General features: G+C 43.0%; 1 pseudogene; it reads right to left on the bottom strand.

Annotated features, from left to right (window-relative positions):
* Positions 1–7,419: 7,419 nt before the first annotated feature.
* Positions 7,420–9,338, bottom strand: LOC118857743 (annotated as a pseudogene).
* Between the last annotated feature and the right edge of the window lie 468 nt (positions 9,339–9,806).

Here is a 9,806-nt window from a genome sequence, read left to right as displayed (position 1 = left end):
ACTGATACAGAGTTATAAGTAAGCAGAACCAGGATATCAATATACAAAATAATAACAATATAAATGCAAAGTACAACAACAGAAAAGAAACTGCATGATGCATAATTTTATTGACCAAGCTTGACCCTGGAGAAAAGATGAGAAAATGCTCTTCCCTCTTTTCTCCAACTAGAGATTGGGACTGTACATATGTAACATCGCATACACCTTCAGATTTGAAATGAGGGAGAACCTACTGCTTTTCAAGGCAGCTCATTCTGCTTTGGATAGCTCTAATGGCTAGGAATGTTTTCTTGATATCCCCCTTAAATTGGTCTCTTTGCCTCTTCCATTCATTGCTCCTCTGGAACCAATCAAAGCAAATCTATTCCTCCTTCCACATGACAGCCTTTGTTTGGAGCTATAGCTGTTCCATCTTCATCTCTCCTCAGGTGAGAGATCTTTTCTTCTGGAATTCTTCTGGCCTCACAGCTGCCCAGTCTTCTTATATATCCCATGCCTCAGGGTCCTGGCTCTACCACCTTTTCTGGGCTAACTCTGAGTAGCAGCCCTGGGTTATGATTGATTCGTTGGGAGGAGCTTCTGGGGGAACAGGAGCACCCCAGAATGTGACTTACTGTACAGGCTGAAGAGAGTGTTCTAGCAGCTTCTTAGAATCACAGTTGAACTTTATAGAGAGACGTGTTCCCTGGGCTCCTTTCCTTAGCCATGTATCCTGAAAGGGTAAAGATTCAAAGAAAATCAGGCAGAACAGGCCTTGAGAGTACATGATGACTCACTTTTGTTTTGAAGTAGGAGCAAAGTTACCGAAGAGGAATGAATAAACCTCTGTGCAGGTATGTGAATTGTGATGGCCAGCACGTGGCCACCATCAACAGCAGGTGTACAAACAGTCCAAAACCACCTGTAGGAAGATACTAAATCGGGCAACTATGTGGTGCAGTGGATAAACCGCTGAGCTTAGCGTCAGGAATACTCATCTTTGTGAGTTCAAAATGCGGCTTCAGACACCTACTAGCTGTGTGACCCTGGATAAGTCACTTAACCCCTTTTGCCTCGGTTTCTTCATCTGTAAAATTAGCTGGTGATGGAACTGGCCAACCTCTCTAGTATTTGCCAAGAAAACCCCAAATAGGGTCGTGAAAAATTAGACAGGACTGAAGAACAATAACAGCAAAAGGAAGACACTAAAGGCAGAAGGACAAACACAGATAAGACCACAGGATCCTATATTTAGAGCTGAGAGACACCTCAAAAGGCCATGTAGTCTGACTCCTTCATTTTACAGGCAAGAAAACTAAGGCCCAGAGATGGTAAGAGACCTATCCAAGGTCACACAGGTAGTAGGAATTTAGAGGTAGGATTTGACCCCACATCTTCCAAATTAAGAATCGGTGATCTTTCCACGGTACTACACTGCCTCCTACTTTGCTATGATAATAATGGCAGAATTGAGAATCTACCGGCATCTCAAGATAATCCAAAGATCCGAAAGCAAAGCAAAGGCTGACTCTGTCAGCACCATCAGGGAGACTGAGCTGCAGGAGCATGAGGAGAAATAGAAGAGGGAGAGGAGAAGAAAAGAGAGAGGAACAGAGAGAAGGAAATGGAGAGAGCAAGGTGGGATCAGGTGAGACAGTGTACCATTACCAAGAGATCTCACACACTGAAGATGGTGAGGTAATGCTAGTTGGCATCTCTGGAAATGCCATGGCCAATGCTCGATACCAGCCTTAGACTTTGAAGGCAGAGTGCAATGGAGGACTGGCCATCAGGGCCATGGTGGATGCACAGTGTGTCCTGTCTGAGCACACATCTGGCATTCTGGTGAACCTTCTTCTGGAAATTCATGATGACACATTAGGGAGGGGTCCTGTCCCCAGTTCAGAGCATGTGTAGGTATTCTATGACTGCTTCTTGTCAGTTGACAGTGTGGTAAAGGAAATCCTTTAACTTGGCTGTGCTTATCCAGAATTGAGGGTGCATATAAAAGGCTTGGCTGGAGAACCTCTCTCTCCCCTCTCTCCTCTGTCTCTCTGTCTCTGTCTCTCTCTGTCGTTCTATCTGTCCATCTGTCTGTCTATCTGTCTGTCTGTCTGTCTGACTATTTATCTCCTTATCTCCTCTCTCCGCTGTGGACCTCCAGGTGGGGAAAGAGTCCTCAAACCCTTATCTGTTTTATCTAGGCAGCTAGGTGATTCAGTTGATAGAGTGCCCTGGAGTCAGGAAGACTTGACATGGATTTCATCATCTGCAAAACAGCACTGAGAGATTTGTGTAGCTCTTTGCCTAGTGGTTCTATTTCGAATTCCTCCTGGTACATCTTGTACTTCTTGGTGCAATGCTGTTACATCAAGTCGAACAATTCTGGGAGCTCAGCTGAAATGATAACATTGCTACTCTTCCCCCTTCCTGTTTTTGCCTTAAGCTGTTTCCTTACTGTGCAAGCGACAGGCAAGTTAACCACCTGGAATCTGTCTTAGAGAGAAGGCTTAGGGAAGTGGGAGATTTGGGAGCAACGAGGTCTGCTGCGGGCTGCACTGTTTGTTTGCTGGTGACTCCATCTAGGCAAGGGATTCCATCACTCAGGACCCAGGTCCTGTAGGGCAGGCCATAGTATAAAGCTGACTGATGGGGGCGGCCCAAATTGGATTATTGGCTTTACCACATGTTTTCTCTTTTCACCTCCACCTAGAGGAACCTGTCTTCCCCCTGGCTTTCTCCCTACAGAGCTCAGTTTAAGGCACAACCTCCTACACACAGATGTCCCCCATCTCCTTTGAATGTTAGTTCAGGCCTTAATAATTGTTTATTTACTCTGCCTATTGAGAATTCTAATTCTCAATCAACAAGCACTTACTAAGCATCTTAGATGTTCTGGGCACTGTGCTACATGCTGAGGCTATAAAGACAAATATTAAACAATGCCTGCTCTGAAGTGGCTTATATTCTTCTGAGAGAGACAATATATACTCCTATAAGCATAACCCAGGCCTCAAGCCTGGATTATTTGCATATGACTAGACTCATCTTCCTGAGTTCAAATCTAGCCTCAGACACTTACTAGCTGTGTGACCCTGGGCAATTGCTTCAATTTCCCCATCTGTAACATGAGTTTAAAGAAGAAAAGGCTAGCCACTCCAGCATCTTTGCCAAGAAAACCCCAGATGGGGTCACAAAGAGTTGGACACGACTGAAATGTCTGAACAATAATAACAAAATTCTGGTCAGTGGAAAGAGTGGTGGTTCACATACAATAAAGAGCTGGATGTGATCAGGAGAAGGTGGGGTTTTCTTTGCAAAGATACTAGAGTGGTTTGCCATTTCCTTCCCTGTTTTACAGAAGAGAAAATTAAGACAAACAGGATTAAGGGATTTTCTTAAGGTGCTGGTAAAAAGGTCAGAGTTTAGAGTTTAGAAGGAAATAAGAGATTCTTTGAAGTAGGGGAAGAAGGGAGTACCTTAGTGACGTTAGGGACTAGAGCTCCTCGAGTCCGCTGGGGTCAAATTCAAATAGAAGTGGGGGCCACTAAGCTATATATAAGGATTCCTGCAGGCCAGGAATTATTGACTTAGAAAATTACACACTAACATTATCAATGTTTTATTGTATTTTTATTTATTTCATTAAACATCTATTTATCAATTACGTGGTAATATGCTTAGGGCCCATTCATAGTGTCGTAGGTGCTTTAGGTGGCCTACAGGATCCAGCCCATTGCCTTTGCTTTACAAATGACAAACCGAGTCCCAGAAAAGTCAAATGGTCATACGGGTGTAGCGGAGCCACAATTCGTACTCAGCTCCTCCGACTCCCAATCCAGTGCTCTCTCTGCTGTACCATGAGTGAATATGATGGCTTGAGACAGGACTTATAAATGTACCACTGCAGAAAATCTCATTAGCAAACATTTACCCCTTCCAAAGGGTCAGGGGAACATTTAGAAAAGGAAACCGTTAAATGGTATTTATGAAGTTACCATATTCCCACAGCTCTCTCTTGGACTCTTATTAAGGGGATTGATACATCAGGATGGAATGAACCCTGGCTCTAGAGTCTGAAGATCTGGGTTCAGATCCTGCCTCTGGCATTTACTATCTAAGTGACCCTGGGCAGGTTGCTCAACTTTCCCCTAGGCCTCAGTTCCTCACGTGTAGAATGAGGGGATTAGATTCTGAGCTCCTGAGGCCTCTTCCAGGCCATGAATTCGTCTTTGCTGGTGAGTGAGCCTTTCCTAACTGGTCTGACTATTCTCCTCTTCTGTTTAGATTTTCAGATGTTAGGACTTTGCGAGGTGGCCTTGGGTCAAAGGCATTGGAGGGTACTAGGTAGCAAATGCAGAGCGGTGTGAGGAGGCTGTGAAATGTAAGCGGGTCATTATTGTTGTTTATTGTTTAGAGTCAGGTTCAACTCTTCACGACCCCTTTTAGGGTTTTCTTGGCAGAGATACTGGAGTGGTTTGCCATTTCCTTCTCCAGCTTGTTTTACACATGAGGAAACTGAGGCAAACAGGGTTAAGTGGCTTTTCCAGGGTCACACAGCAATTAAGTGTCTGAGGCCGGATTTGAACTCAGGAAGAGGAGTCTTCCTTACTCCAGGTCCAGCACACTACCCACTGTGCCACCCGGCTGCCCAGGTCCATTATAGGGTTTGGTTTTGAGGGGTGTTTTTTGGTGCTGATTGGGTGGTGGAGTTCCGTGGGAGAACCCAGGAGCCTTTTCTAATTGGGTAGCAGGCCCTCTTAGTTCCCTCAGATGCTCTGAGCCAATAGCATTATTTTTATGAGAGTAGAAGGAATCATGGTGGAGTTAAAAAGACAATTTTTGGCTAGATGCTGCTCATAACTCAGTTCCTATAGCAACCGATATCATGAGCTGGGAACGAGAGTCTCTCTGTACTGAATGAACGGTTGTAATCTAAAAAGAAAATATTTGCAAGTTCGTCAGCCCCAGTGTTCAGGATGAGATGATGGCAGTGTGTCAGATGGAATCTTATTTCCAGAGCTTCTCCATCATCATCATCATCCTTGCCCCCACTACTAAGAACAGGACCATTTATAAGCAGCCATATAACAACATACGAAGCATAGTAAAGAATTCAGTACAACTGACTTTTATCAAAGGCTGGCTTCGTATGTGCAGAGCATGGCTGTTTACTTCTTCCACATGAAATACTTAAGAGGAGGGAAGAAAACACAGCATTTACTAAGCACCTACTATGAGTCAGGCAGGGCAGCGTGGGGATGCGTTGGATAGAGTGCTGGACCTGGAGTCAGGAAGACTCACTTTCCTGAGTTCAAAACTGGCCTTAGACACTTACTAGCTGTGTGACCCTGGGCAAGTCATTTAATCTTGGTTGCCTTGGTTCCTCATCTGTAAAATGAGCTGGAGAAGGAAATGACAAAACACTCCAGTATCTTTGTCAAGAAAACCCCAAACGGGGTCACGGAGAGTCAGACACGACTGAAAAGACTGAACGAAAACAAGGAAAATGTACCAGGGCCCATGCTAAGCGCTTTGCTAATATTCTTTCATTTGATCCTGTAACAACCCTGGGAGAGAGGAGCAATTATTATCTCTGTATTACAGTTGAGGAAACTGAGGCAGACAGAAGTCAACTGATTTGCTCAGGGTCAAACAGCTAGTAAGTGTCTGAGGCTGGATTTGAACTCAGGTCTTCCTGACTCCAGACCCAGAGCTTTACCTGCTGTGCCACCTAGCTGCCCCTCTGTCAGATTTCATTACACTTTTTCTATGCTTGGTATTTATTTAACTTCAGCACATATTATAACCCCCATAGAATGTAGACACCTGGAAGCAAGGACTATCTGTTTTTGTCTTTCTATTCCCCCGTGCCTAGCACTGTCTTGTACGTAGAGGGACTTAAAAATATTTGCCAAAATAAATTGAATTCAATTGGACTAGATGAATTTTGAAAATCAAAATCTTCTTAGGTTAAATGCAAGGCAGGACATGGTAGGCCTCCCCAGTTTCTTGATTTCAATATAAGATGCCTTTGGCATTTAAGAGGGGAATCTGCTCTAGAAGTTACTATGGATTGGGAAATGGAGGAATACTTTAATATGTATAACTTCAAGAAAGCAAAAGATGGTCCCAGTGAGAGTAGAACTCTGACCTTTTTACCAGTGGCTTATGCACCTTCCTCATCTGTTTACTTCTTTGCTTTTCTTTTAAAATAATCCTCCTTCCAATGGTTTTGCAAGGATGTGCTGGTCAATGTTTAATAACCACTCTCCAGAAAAAAAGTGCTCATGGTGTACTTTTAAATTCAATTTGTATTCTCCATTACTTTCTTAAGTCTAGACAGTCAGTAAAACAATACATCATTCTCTGATCTGTAGCTTGCGGATTTCTTTATTTTGCTTGTAGCACTTCTATCTTTCCTTACACAATGATGTGTTGGACATTACAATTCTCAACTCTTAGGATGACTTACAAATTTTGCTATTCTACTGTCATGTGTGAACATTAAGGCAATGCACAAAACTTTTACATAAATTAACTAGATGCACAAATTTACAGATTGTGAATGCAAATTTTTTTGCAACTCAGGATTGAGTAACTTAGCCCCATAGCATTGGTGGAAAATAGTGGTTTAAGAAAGAAAAAACTGGTTTCCAAGTCTTGGATTTAACATGTATTCCTGCTAGGATGGTGGCAAGATGTAGCACACATTTAACAAATTGTTGCCAACCTTAGGAGAGAAATTCTACAAGTTAGCTCTTTTAGATGCTGGAAATCTGACCTTTAGATACCCTGTACAGATCTGATACTTTAAAGAATTAAAGGGTACAGCTGTTGATTGTCAACCAGCCAGCTGCTATATTGCTATATATCTCTATAGAAGTTAGTCTTAGCCTTACCTGTCAAAGTGAAGTGACCTATCTCAGGGTTAAGATCAAAGATATGTCTAAGGTAATGGTGCCGTGCAGGGCTTAGAGCTTGGTTAGACGTCAAAGATGCCAAGGTCATCCACTGCATCACAAGGCCATCGCCAGTTGACTTGACTTAAGTCCTGCCACTGGACTCCAAAGAGTCTGGGAGAGAGAAAGGCTGATGACTTTGCACAACTGTGCCTCACTTAAATCCAATTCATGCACGGTCAGAGACATCATTTGTGATGTCATTGGTCTTCTTTGAAAACGACGGACAAACAACAGCAACAAAACCAAGGGAACAACTGTTAACTTGAATATGTGTTCAAGTCAGTGACAGTTCAGCAATCTAAAATGACTGATATTTGTCTAATGTCAGGTCCAAACTTCCCCAAGAACAAGTTTCTTTTCAGAAAGCTTATTCCAGCTTCGTGAGGCTAACATGAGGTGTATATTTGCCCGGGGAAGGTTTTACTTCATGAATACTCATGCAGCAAATGTTAGGCATCTGCTAACAGTGCATTTAGAAGCATTTGTGATGGGCAATGGATGGGCCAGATTCATCATTTTCCTGCTTGCTGATCCATATCTGCTGGAAGGTGGAGAGAGAAGCCAGAATAGAGCCATCAATCCAGGTGGAAAGCTTACATTCAGGGGGAGCAATGATCTTAATTTTCATTATGCTAGGTGCCAGGCCTGTGATTTCTTTTTGCATTCTATCAGCAATAGCAGGGTAGGTGGTAGTACCACCACACAATACTTTAGATCCTTTTGGATTTCAATATCACACTTTATGATAGAATTGAAAGTGATCTGTGAATGCCACAAGATTCCATACCCAGGGAAGATGGCAGGAAGAGGGCCTCTGGACACCTAAACCTCTCATTGCCAGTGGTGATCCCCTGGCCATCAGGAAGCTCATAGCTCTTCCCCAGGGATGAGGATGAAGCAGCAGTGGCCATCTCCTACTTGAAGCCCAGGGTACTATTGCACAACTTTTCCTTTATGAACTATTTGCCTTTCACCTACGGTAGTGAAGTTGTGCCCTCTTTCTGTCAGTATCTTCATAAATTAGTCTGTCAGGTCATAGCCAGCCAAGTCTAGATGAAGGATTGCATGGGGTAGGACATAACCCTTATAGATGGCACAGTGTGGGTGACACCATCACCAGATTCCATAAGGATACCAGAAGCATACAGAGACAGCACAGCCTGAATGGCAACATACATGCCTGGGTTGTTGAAAGTCTAAAACATGATCTGTATCATTTTCTCTCTGTCATCCTTGGGACTTAAGGGAACTTTCGTTAGTGAACAAGATATTCCTCAGAGGCTACAAAAAGCTCAGTGTAGAAGGTTTGATGCCAGATTTTTTCCATGTCATCCCAGGTAATAATAATGTCATGTTCAGTGGGATATTTCAGAGTCAAGGTAGATCTCTTGCTCTGGACTAAGAAGATTTAATTGATTCTGTATCATTTTCTTATTGATCCTATTTACAATTGCCTTTGTCCTGTAACTGCTTAAGTCATGGTTCTTTGTATTGGAACTCAGTTTAAAATTCATCTGGCCTGTAATGGGTTAAATTTAGAAATCCAGCTCTTTTGCTGATCACTGATCTATTCTTGGGTCAAAGAATTTAGCTGACTTTGAGGGACGTGTGTGAACACAAGGGAGTCAGGCCTAATATCTTTAAACTACCTGTTATCTTTGAAGGATGTCTAGTTTGCTGTCTAAAAGTCTGGGCTGTATTTTGCACCTAGACTCAAACAAGGACCACTCCTTAGTCTCAGGAGAGAAGATGGGGATCATTGTTAGCCCTCATTACCAAACTTTCAACCAATTATATTGTTTCCTATGCACCTCAGCTCTGTAACCAATTGTGTTGCCCTCAAATCCATCATGTCATCTACCCTGTTCTATTCTTTGTTCTCCACTCCCCCCAAAACAGGGGCCATCTCCAGTCATCCTGATCTATATCTTGCCATCTGACCCAGATGACTCTGGAGGAGAAAGTGAGGCTGGTGACCTTGCACAACCCTCCCTCACCTAAATCCAATTCACTTGCAAGTCATAGCATAATCTTGGTCCTCTTTGAGAATGAAAGACAAACAACAACTCTCCAAAACCTATTAAAGGGGAGCTGTTCTTTTGCTTGGGGTCTTTGTCATAACTGGAAATGAGTCATTGACCCATTTATTGACAGACAGCATGCTCCTGTTAATAAATGTTATCTTCCTCAGAGATTGCCTCAGCTTACCTTTTTGTTAAATTTTTGAATACTACATTACCAGCACAACTGTCCTTCTGCCCCATTTCCACCATGGTGTCTTGGGCATCTAACAATGAAGAGGAAAACAGCCAAAGGAGCATCATCCCCAGCAAAGCCAACTTTGCACATGCCAGAACCATTGTTAACAAGAGCAGCAATTTCTTCTTCCATTTTTGTTTAATCTGAGTTTGTGCATTGTCTTAGTCAGAGAGGGCCAGGAGGAAGGGAGAGGGACGAAAAAAGGGGGAACATCCAAAGTAGCCTACAAGTGCTGCTGGCTACCATTGAGCGAGCTAGCTTGCTTGTTTCTAAGGTATTAATGCTCACACTGAAAAGTCAACAATCTTCTCTGGATTTAGTTCGAGCTGGCTCCAATATTCCCCTTAACTTAAGGGTGAGGATTGAAAGGAGGTACTCAACCTGAAGAGGGTAGAACCAGGGAAGACTAGACTAACCTAGGCTGGGGACACATGCTTAAACTGGAGTGGGCTGTTGTTTATAGCCTTCCAAAGTATCCAGCTAGTCAGGTTTTGATAATCAAAAGTGCATATGGAAAACAATGATTTTCAGAACTGCAACCAGCAGTGTAGACAGTATTGACGACTAGGCAAGTTTTTATTAGCTGCCTGTCCACTTCCT

The sequence above is a fragment of the Trichosurus vulpecula genome, chromosome 7 (genome assembly GCF_011100635.1).
Source record: "Trichosurus vulpecula isolate mTriVul1 chromosome 7, mTriVul1.pri, whole genome shotgun sequence".
NCBI lineage: Eukaryota > Metazoa > Chordata > Mammalia > Diprotodontia > Phalangeridae > Trichosurus > Trichosurus vulpecula.
Note: the sequence above shows the minus strand (reverse complement) of the source record. Positions and strands in the feature narration are given on the sequence as shown.